The sequence below is a fragment of the Pinus tabuliformis genome, chromosome X (assembly GCF_031772625.1).
Source record: "Pinus tabuliformis cultivar Carrire ecotype Pingquan chromosome X, CPIR1, whole genome shotgun sequence".
Taxonomy (NCBI): Eukaryota; Viridiplantae; Streptophyta; class Pinopsida; order Pinales; family Pinaceae; genus Pinus; species Pinus tabuliformis.
The window spans coordinates 1,120,240,892-1,120,251,207 of record NC_142308.1 but is presented as its reverse complement, the minus strand read 5'-3'; positions in this window follow the sequence as shown (position 1 = coordinate 1,120,251,207).

Below are 10,316 nucleotides of genomic sequence, written 5' to 3'. Positions count from 1 at the left end.
AGCGTCTTGCAAGAAAAAGTATCACAATAGAAGCCACTGCTAAACTCTTCTTTAAACACGTGTGGGTACACTTTGGGATCCCACATTCCCTTATCTCAGATCGGGACAACAGGTTCCTGAGTACATTTTGGTCAAGCCTCTGGTCGATGTTGGATACCAAGCTCACTAAGTCCACGACCTTCCACCCTCAAACTAATGGCCAAACAGAGGTCGTTAACAAGTTGATCATGCACATTCTGCGCATGTAAAACTCAAAGAATCGACACACATGAGATGAAATCCTCCCCTATGTCCAACACAATTACAACAAATCCCTCCATAGCTCAACTGGTCATAGACCCTTTCAGGTGGGATTTGCAGCTACTCAGGTAGATTCTGCTCATGTCCAGGCCGAAGCTAATAGGGATAACAACTTCATTGAGCGCATTTAGCACATCCGCTAATAGGTCCATGACATGTTGGACAGAGCCAATGCTAAGTACAAGTAGCGTCATGATCAATTTCTGGTGCCACACAGGTTCCATGTGGGTGACAAAGTTTGGTTACATTTGTAGAAGGAGAACCTCATTAGGCCCCACCGCAAACTTGGCCCACTCTTATATGGGCCATACACTATCACCAAGGTTGTAGGAGACAATGCCTTCAAGCTCAACATTCCACCGTTCCTTAGCTTGCACCTAATATTCAATGTGGATCGACTGCGACCATACTTTCCTCCATTGTTGGACACATCCGACATTGTTGAGCAGTTGACACCAACAAAGCTCAAACTAAGCTACACCAAACATACCACAACTGACATGATCATGGACACACTGACCAATAACACTCGCTAGCAGAGGATCCATCTATATCGAGTTGTCAAATAAATCCAACTCCTTCACTAGGGCAAGTGATTCACCAGGGAACAAGTTGAACAAAAATTTCCTCGCCTCATGGAGATTCTGCACGTAATTGGGACCATTGCTTCCTAAGGGGGGAGGACTAATCCAGTTGGATATTGGTGGCCACTCGACTATTCCACCTAGGCCTCCAGTCAGTTTCATCTGTTTCCTTGATTATAACAACATTTACTATTTTTAGCAGGTTTTTGGGTCCTCAACTTTCAGAGACGTTTTGACCCCCAAAATGGCATTTTTTGAGTCCCACAACAAGAACATAGCCATAGGCAAGGGCTTGCAGAAAATCCTATAGTACTCAGAGAGATCTTTCCAATGAGGTATTATAGGCGCCAAATGGAGATCATATGACCAAGTTACGACCCAAGGAAGTTGGCTGCTCAACTAACCCAAAACTCTTGGCGTTCCATATCCTGGGGTTAGGGTTTGGTTATTTATGGTTTTACCTTGTTGTTCAATAATAAAAAGTCCCTTGAGCCTCATTGTAACATAGTTCAGAGGCATGTAGCCGCCACATCTCTTCTCAGAGATAAGCTACCATCGCCTGAGCTAGTTTATTTCCATTTTGTATGTAAGCATATTTTAGTTCTTTGATATTAATGAAATGAAGTTTTATTTCTGCTACATCTCAGCGTTTATGTTTGTATCTGTATTCTATTGCGTTACTGTATAAGGCTGGATCATGGCTATGGAGGAATTTGAGTTGCGCAGGGGTCGCTCGACGCTTTGGGCACTTAGGAACCTCCTTGCGCACCAATTGAAAGAATGTGTCTAAGAGAAAATGAAAGCGGTTGTCTAGATTATTGAACTCTCTGCTCACCAAAGTCATGGCGGCTCCTCTCCCATGTGACTCAATAGAGACCTACGCCTAGAATTCCTGCCCAACATTCCCTTCTCTTCTTCCCCAACTCCTTCCTCGTCCCACTCTCCGTCGATTGGCTCCTCCTCCCTACGTCTTCCTTGTGCCCCCATGGCTCATCCCCCTCCTTCCTAGACTCTCGTCCCTTTGGTGGTTGATGTGCCCTTGTCTCCTCCTTGCCCTAACCCTTGGGGCTGCTTTATTCTGAAGGAGCACCCTACGGATACAAGCAACATGTAGGCTCATGGCATTGCCTAGGTGCAATACAGTTCCAGTGTGACAATGATGCAGTTTCAATGTGGCAGAATTTAGATTTCGATGACATTGAAACTCTCGGGTTGGTTCTCCCACTACATTTTGGTCTCTCTGTAAGTCACTTTTGTTCCATCACCTCAAAAGAGAACATCTCAGAGCCCCATGGCTCGATGGTTCGACTATGCACTTTTTTTTCTCACAATGTGCATCATTTTGTTAGTTCATGCAGCAACTATGTAATCTAAATTCTCAAAAGCATGATTTTGATCAATAGTTGTTCTGTAATGCAAACAATAAAACTACAAGGCTCTGGTTTCTCCCAGCTGGGGCAAAGTTCTTCTGCTCCACTTCTCTGGTTTCCTCCTTCAGAGACAAAGAATGCACTCTTGACTGTACTCTCTGTAATTTCTTGCCTGTTAATATAATGTGAATATATTTTCTTACAAAAAAAAAGATATTTGGATAAATCTACCTTTAATGAAATGGAAGTGGGATTGTAATGATGACATATAGACTCTTGTTAGGCCCAATTAGCCTTGGTCAAGGGACAAAACTAGAACACGTGTTTAAGGGTTTTAACTCACACACATTGAGGGCATCAAATATTTTTTAAATAAATTTTGATAGCAATATATATATAGCTAATATTTATTGGATGGATGCTTTCACAATTTATCGTATTGTCATGAAGTTTGGTATCACTATGCATAAGATTTTAAGCCATATTTGCATGTTGAATCTAACATTACACACAATAAGCATTTTTTCAATATGGTTACTACACATTATCCATACTATCTATGTATTCTCCAATAGATATTTTATACGGGATTTACGATTGTGGACAAAAGTATCTCCCTTAGGTCAGTGGCTAACCTAGAATAACGGAGAGACAAGGAACACAATGCTTTTCCTTAACGTAAATAGATGACAGAGTGAGGCCTACATGGAATCCTTCGTACACTTCTCTCTTCTTTAGCTTGGAAGCTCCAATTCCAGTTTCGAATGCCAAAATTAGAACATGCACAGTCAGATAACACAAGCCAAGAAAGTATGAGATCTATGCAGTATCATCTAAGTACTTCATTCAATAGATCAACATGGTATTGAAATAAGTGAAATAACAACATCACATATAGGAAAACAATGAATTATTTGCATTAATATAAATGGAAGGAGATTACAACCATAAGTAACAGTTGATCTTGTAGAAGAGCTCCTCCAAGTTGTTGACTTGTCCTTTCGTTATCACAATATTCACCTTCAATCACCCTAAATGCATGAGATGATGACCACTCACTATAGCAGCATAAGGGCAAAATCACTCTCCAAAATCCAATCCCCAACCACATAGAAGGCTGGGAATATATAGAGAAGTAGGGTAAGTTGGGAGTTCTTATCCAATTACCAATCTAGGGTAAGAGATCCACCTTTGATGGAGGGATAGGATCAAAGGATAAGTGGTGAAAACTCCAATGTAGGGAAGGATAGGATCCAAATGTTTTATCCAAAGTAAGTATTTGAAACAACTTCTGGAAACTCCTAGAAGAGGAAGCTTCTAAAATTCTGATCATTCTCTCGGATTTTTAGAACCAACACAGGTGCAAAGGGAAGCAACCTGCTGGTGACCAACACATGCCATACTGGAGAAACCTGCTGGTGAACGCACCCCAGTAGGCTTACAAGGAGCATTGGTCCTCAAACTGGCTTAGATGAAGCAGATTAGGGCTGAAACTTTGGGGGATGAAGGGAACATGCTTAGGGCTTTGTGAAAGATGGTGACAAGGGGGAATAGGATGTTTATTTGTCCCATTAGGAGGCTCACTAATCAGATGTGACAACATGGCCTATAAAAAAATGCCCCCCTAAAGCGCAAAGGTAGAGATGATGACTGATAACTGAAGTGCTTTACCTTATGACAAGTCGGGATCAAGAACAATGAGCAAGCTTCATCTGTTACAATATATTTACAACATGACATCTTTGTTTGCTGAGGGAGGCATACCCATACTCAGCTCATAAGCTAACATAACATGTATAATGATCAAAAGATGTGTCCACAGATGCAACTAGTGGACCCATGACTGGATGACTATCTATATGATCACGACCATCATACATTGTGATCTTTGTATAACTCCTGAAATCGCAGCCCGAATGGATGAAACTAGATTCGGGGTCTTCTATCTTGTTCACACAACCAACTAATGTATGAGTCTAACCATGTGAATTAATGAGCTGGAGTCGAACATGGTAGACACCATATGATTACCGACCAATGATATAAGTAGTTAACAAACGCGAGAGAAACTGCTGATGATGTTAATGAATCTCAAGGTACTATAATACAATTTTTATGGTGTGAATAAAGGAGTTGATGTCGAACACCACTTAGAATCTTTCAGTCGAAGACCATTGATGTAAACCTGTCACCGAGAGTGGGGAAACTTGCCATTGATGTATGTAAGCACCAAGGTACCAAAGGTGTTTCTAAGTCAACTTCCTAGATGATGTGCAGATGCCGATAGGAAGCGACTTATCGTAGGAGGGCCTTGATGTACCCCCCATAAACAACACGATACACGTATCATGATTGAGATAGAATGATCAGAATAATGTTGACATGGAATTGGATCAAGAAAGGCAGACATGAAATGAAGGCTTAAGATATTGTAGTTGAGATCAACTGAATGACTTCTCTTGAACACATCGACAACACTGAATGGAGTTGGCAACGTTGACCCAAAACCGAAATGGAGGCTCTAAAAACGATATGAGAACCAAAAGACAAGAAAATTACCCAACCCAACATCCATAGAGATGAAGTGGAAGAGTGTCATATTCAAGAGTGACTCGCTGCCATTAGAAAAATGGAACCCCTTGTTTTCCCAATTTCCCCAACCATACTGGTCAATACCTCTTTATTTTTTAACAAGCTTGAGGAGGATAACATATGCTTGATCTGTAAATCCATCGTTCGGATGAATCATTTCAAGTATATTTAACGAACCTTGAGAAGGAGTGGTTCGGCCCCGTCATGATGGACGAGTCCATTGTTGTTTGATGTTTTTACAAGTACGACGAAGGTAAAACTCGACATATTTTTCATGTCTAGAGAGTTTGAAAAAGAGGCAAGAAAGAAAACTCCAAATTTCCCTTTTCGTAGGTAGCCCCTTAGGTCCGAAAAGGTAGAGAATAATACCCAAGAGAACCTCTTAGCCATGTTCAACTAAGGTATTCATTTTTCGTAGTTAGTCTATCTCAGTCTAGAAAAGGGTTAAACTTATATTGAGTAGACGTATTTTTATTTACTTTTACGAGTTCGAAAAGTCAAGTGCTCGAAATATATTTTCATTTTTTGGGAGTCTAAAAAGAGTTGAAAGAGGACTCCAGGAGGGTTCCTTTTTTGTAGGTTTATAGAGCCCGAAAAAGAGATAAAAGTGTACTCTGTGGTCAAAGTAACATGTTCAAACATACTGAAAACCTGCTGACAGCTATCAACCTGCTTAAAACACCACATGAATGATCAGACATACATGTTTCACAGTAAAAACGAAGCATATCAAAGTCAAAATACAAAAAACAAATAAAATAATGAGAAAATGACCATAAATATTCAAAATGACTTCTCATTTTTACCATTTCACATTTTACCTTCAAGAGTGAGTATTTGGAGCCCTTTTGCCCTCGATATTCTACAATTGATTGTGGCCAATCCAGGGAACCATTTCGAGTGTCGTTACTTCCAGGTAGGAACTGAAACCTTTCTCTATCTTTCTATGATCCATTTTTGTGTTTTCATGCAAAATTTTTAAGGTTTTGAGGCCCCCAAGGTTCATAAAAAACGCCCTGGGACCAACGCACCCCCCCCCCCCCCCCCCCCCCCCGTGTCGAAAACTGCATTGCACCTATGAAAAGAAATACTGCAAGCAAAGGTGAAACGCTCAGGTAAACACTTCTGTGGTGCGTTGGGGCACATTTCTCTAATTTTTCTTTCAGTTTTGCCTCAAATTTTGTCAATTTTTTTGCATGGGAAAGAGCCTAATGGATTCCTTGTTGATGTTTTAGGTACTCATTAACACAAAATAACAATCATTTGGAGAGAAAGAGAACATGAGGAACAAGATTTGAATACGACCCTGCTACCATCTAGGCGCTAAAAAATTGTGGGTTATTGAAATTCTTCTGGCTTCCTGGTATGAGGCAACAGATGGAGTTGTTGAAATACCTTGTCCGTTCATGGGATATTCAGGCATAGGCGTTCAGGTTTGGGGATAATCTAATCAAGATACAGGTAGAGGATATTTACTTTCTTACAAGATTGTCAAAGCGATGTGCCCCCATCTCTCTTCTAGGTGGAAGGAGTGGCAGTGAAACGCTGAAAGACTATATCGCTACCCATTACAGACCTCGAGCCCTTCCTACTAGGGATGGAAATATTAGCATAAAGATGCGACCAATTACCTTTGAGAACGATCTTGTTCATCATTGCAAGATTGGCATGAAACTCAACACTACATGTAGCGAGCAAATCATACATGCAGTATGGGATAGAGTGTTTAGAGCCGACAATATTCAACTGGAGTGAGGGTGTCTTGGTCAATTTGAAGGAACAACTTACTAAAGCAAAGGAGGGGAAGTTGAATAACTTCAGCTATGGCACGATCTTAGTCTCTTTTTCTCTAGAGCAGGTACCATTACTGCAGCCTCAATAGATTGAACTTGATCGCATCGATCCAAGGACCCCATGTATGAGGAGGTGGATAGGCCATATGAGCTGGCATGTAGGCTCATCAATGATCAACTTGTCACCAAACTTCTTTAGGTAGTTGCATAGACAGTTCATCATCATTGATGATTGTCCTTACGCAGGGATGGACTTTTGCAATGATCCCGAGCTTGAGTTGCCTAAGGGTGAGCAATGGGATGCTTTGGGTAAGATACTTCGACCATTAAGTTTTTGAAAGTTTTATGATTTTTGTGTTTTTTGATGTTCTCAAGACTAAACTATTTGACGATTTAATGCAAATATGGGACCTGTTCAACCAATAGGTGCTACATATCTCCATCGTACAAAGAGACAACCATAGGAGGAGGCAGTGGGATCAATACAGGTCATTGCGGTAGGACGGGATGCGCTATGGGATCCTGAGGTAGTTGAGATCCTATAAGAGGTGGAGCGCCACATGGAAGGATTGACACACGAGATTGATCAGACTGTGGTTGATCAACTTCCATTGCAACTTCAACGACACACAATCAAAGTGTCTAGTCGTATTGGTCGATTACTGAGCAAGATAGATCGTGCATTGTTGTTTTATCATGAGCACCACTGATTTGTTTACTTATATGTTTTGCATGTAGTTTTTATATGGGCGATGTAGCCATATGTGTCTCGTGGCACACAGTTTGTAAAACCAAACTTTATATATATATATATATATATATATATATATATATATATATATATATATATATATTCAGTGTTTCCTAGTTCCTATTTTGCTTTCAATATGATGTGATGTGAATTTAAAGTTATTTACATTTGTTGCAAATGTCGATCTAAAAGAAAATTAGCTAGGGCGTCTGCTAATGTGTTCATATTTCTAGAAATATGTTCATATCATATGAAATCAAAATGTTTTTCCAGAAGACGCACTCTCAAAACCATGTGAAGGATGGTAGGATTTTTTACTAAATAGATATTAGCGAGTTGTAGTACTACGAGCTATGAGTTAAGCTTGATGACTATACAATGGATACCATGGATACCATGTGGAATAGCATCAGATAGTATTTCAACCGATGCGCTATACTCAACGATGTTGTTAGTAGAGAGATCAATGCAAATCCCTTGCATACTCACTAGCTCGGCATTTGGAGCAAAGATAGCCCATGCCATGGAGGATAGGTTCTGAGTACTACGGCTAACACCATCGGCATAACCAATATACAATTCGGGAGCGGTCGACATATGCAATCCAAGAGTAAAAAGAATCAACATAAACCATGGGAAACTCTGAAAAACACACTGCAAACACACTCAACACACCTATAGACAATATGTACACTATGTACTACACATGGGATCAAGCGTAGTATTTTTTGAGGTACAACCCATTTCTAGGTTGCGCTAGTGGAACTCTATCTATGTCTACTAATCCATAAGCCCCTTTCGCAAGGACATGCTTAACAATGTATGGGCCCAACCACATAGGTTGGAACTTTCCTCGACCTAACTTGTCGACCTCCTAGTCATATAAGAGAATCAAATCTCCTTCCGAGAAGACTCTAGGCTTAACACTTTTGTCATGTTGTGCTTTGATGTGTCTTTTATGGGCTTCACTGGCTAACATGACATCGTGTCAAGTTTCATCCAAACGAGTTAGATGCAAAAGATGCTCCTCCTCTGCGGAAGTAGCAGGAATAAATTCGATAACTAGTTTTAGCGATGGAATTTCACATTTGACAAGGAGGATCACTTCAATAACATACACTAACTAGAAGGGTGTGCACCTGGTAGTAGTCCTAACTAAGGTTTGGTATGCCCACAAGGTATCAAAGAGAAGCAAGTGTCAGTTCGATTTTTCGACCCCTATCATACATTGAAGCATAGCCTTAAGAACTTTGTTAATCACTTCAACTTGTCTATTATCAGGAGGATAATAGGGAGTTGAATTTTCATGTGAAAGTCCCAATTTGGTAGCTAATTTGGTCATCATATAATTCCAAAATTGATTCTCGTGATCCATTACTATTTCCCCATAGGGGTTTGCATTGCCCCTTGGTATGGGTTCGATTGAGACTGTGCCAAATTTTGAATAATTTGACCAACTAAAACTTGAGGAGTACCTTGTGCAAGTGATTGAGAAGGTGAGAGACCCTGTATAGGTTGACGAATCGAGATCTGGGGAGAACCAGAGACCATTGGAATGGGTTGTAAAGGTTTGCTCACATGTATTTGAGCTTGTTGAGGTGCTGACAGATATGAAGGAATTTGTGATGAAGATGCTACAGCTTGAGGATTCAACAATCGATCCTAAAATGAACCAGGTTGAACGGGTAAAGTGGGTTGCCAAACGTTGGAAGCCATTCCAATATAAGGAGGACTATAACTAGGCAGATTACCATATTGAGGTATACCAACAACAGGTTTCCCCCCTACCATGGGAGGAGGGGATGATGGAGGCAACTGCGATCCAGATGGAGGGTACCCAACATAAGGAGGGTTGGGTTGTTGAGGGTAGATTTGCCCACTGATATAAGGGCCAACCTGCTACTCTATTATAGGTGTAGATGGAGGAAGAGGAGCAGACTATGTGGCATTCATAAGAGAAGTACCAGACATTATTCTCGAATTGGATGACATGGGAGAGGTCCAAGGACTAGAAGCCACACCAGAAAAGGTACCATATAATGACTTATAGCCATGTGGGACAGACGGGCCAACATATAAATGAGCTTCTGTTGATGTTACAAACATAGATGAGGATGTGATGCTTGATGTCTCAACCATAGTGGTGGACACAGGCTGGGAGTTTGAATCAGTTCTAGTCATGGTTAACAATCCCAATGAAGATTGTCGTGAGAGATTCGTAGGTAAGCCCAAAGAATCAGGTAAAGGAGATTGTGTCTGAGGTTGAGGAGACAAAAGAAGATTGGTTTGATAAAAATAGAGTCCTTCCAAATGAATGGGAGTAGAAGGACACGACTCTTCTTGAGGGATCTCTTCAATACTTAGAATTTTGTGTGGAAGAGGTTCACCGTCAGACCCAAGATATAGTGGTTCTATCCAAGACAAAGGAAGAGAGGAGGAAGGTCCCAAAGAATCAGGTGAAGATGGTCGAGGCTCCTCAGGAAACAAAGTTTCTGACTCAGGGAGATCAGATTCAATGAACTTAGGTAACAAAGTTTCAGAGACTTCTGTTTCAATTGTGTTAGTGTCACCAACAAGAATAGATGTAGTTTTGGGTTCGAAACTCAAAGGGACAAATGATTCTTGATTAGGAGTAGCCTCTGGAGGAATAAGGGGCTTATTTTGCATTCTACGCGAACAACGAGGAGGGGGATTTTGTTCTTCCACGTTGGATAATAAATTTTATTAACACAAAAAGAAATAAATAAAAAAGAGGGTAATCTAGGCATAAAGGATTACCAAGCAACCGTGAAATACAACATACACCTTGGAAAACCAAGGACTTAACATACAAAAACCTATCTCTTCGAATGTTGTGTTCGGTGTATTACGATATACAAGGCGGCATACTGGGTTACCTATGGATGGATAACAACCTATTGGGGAC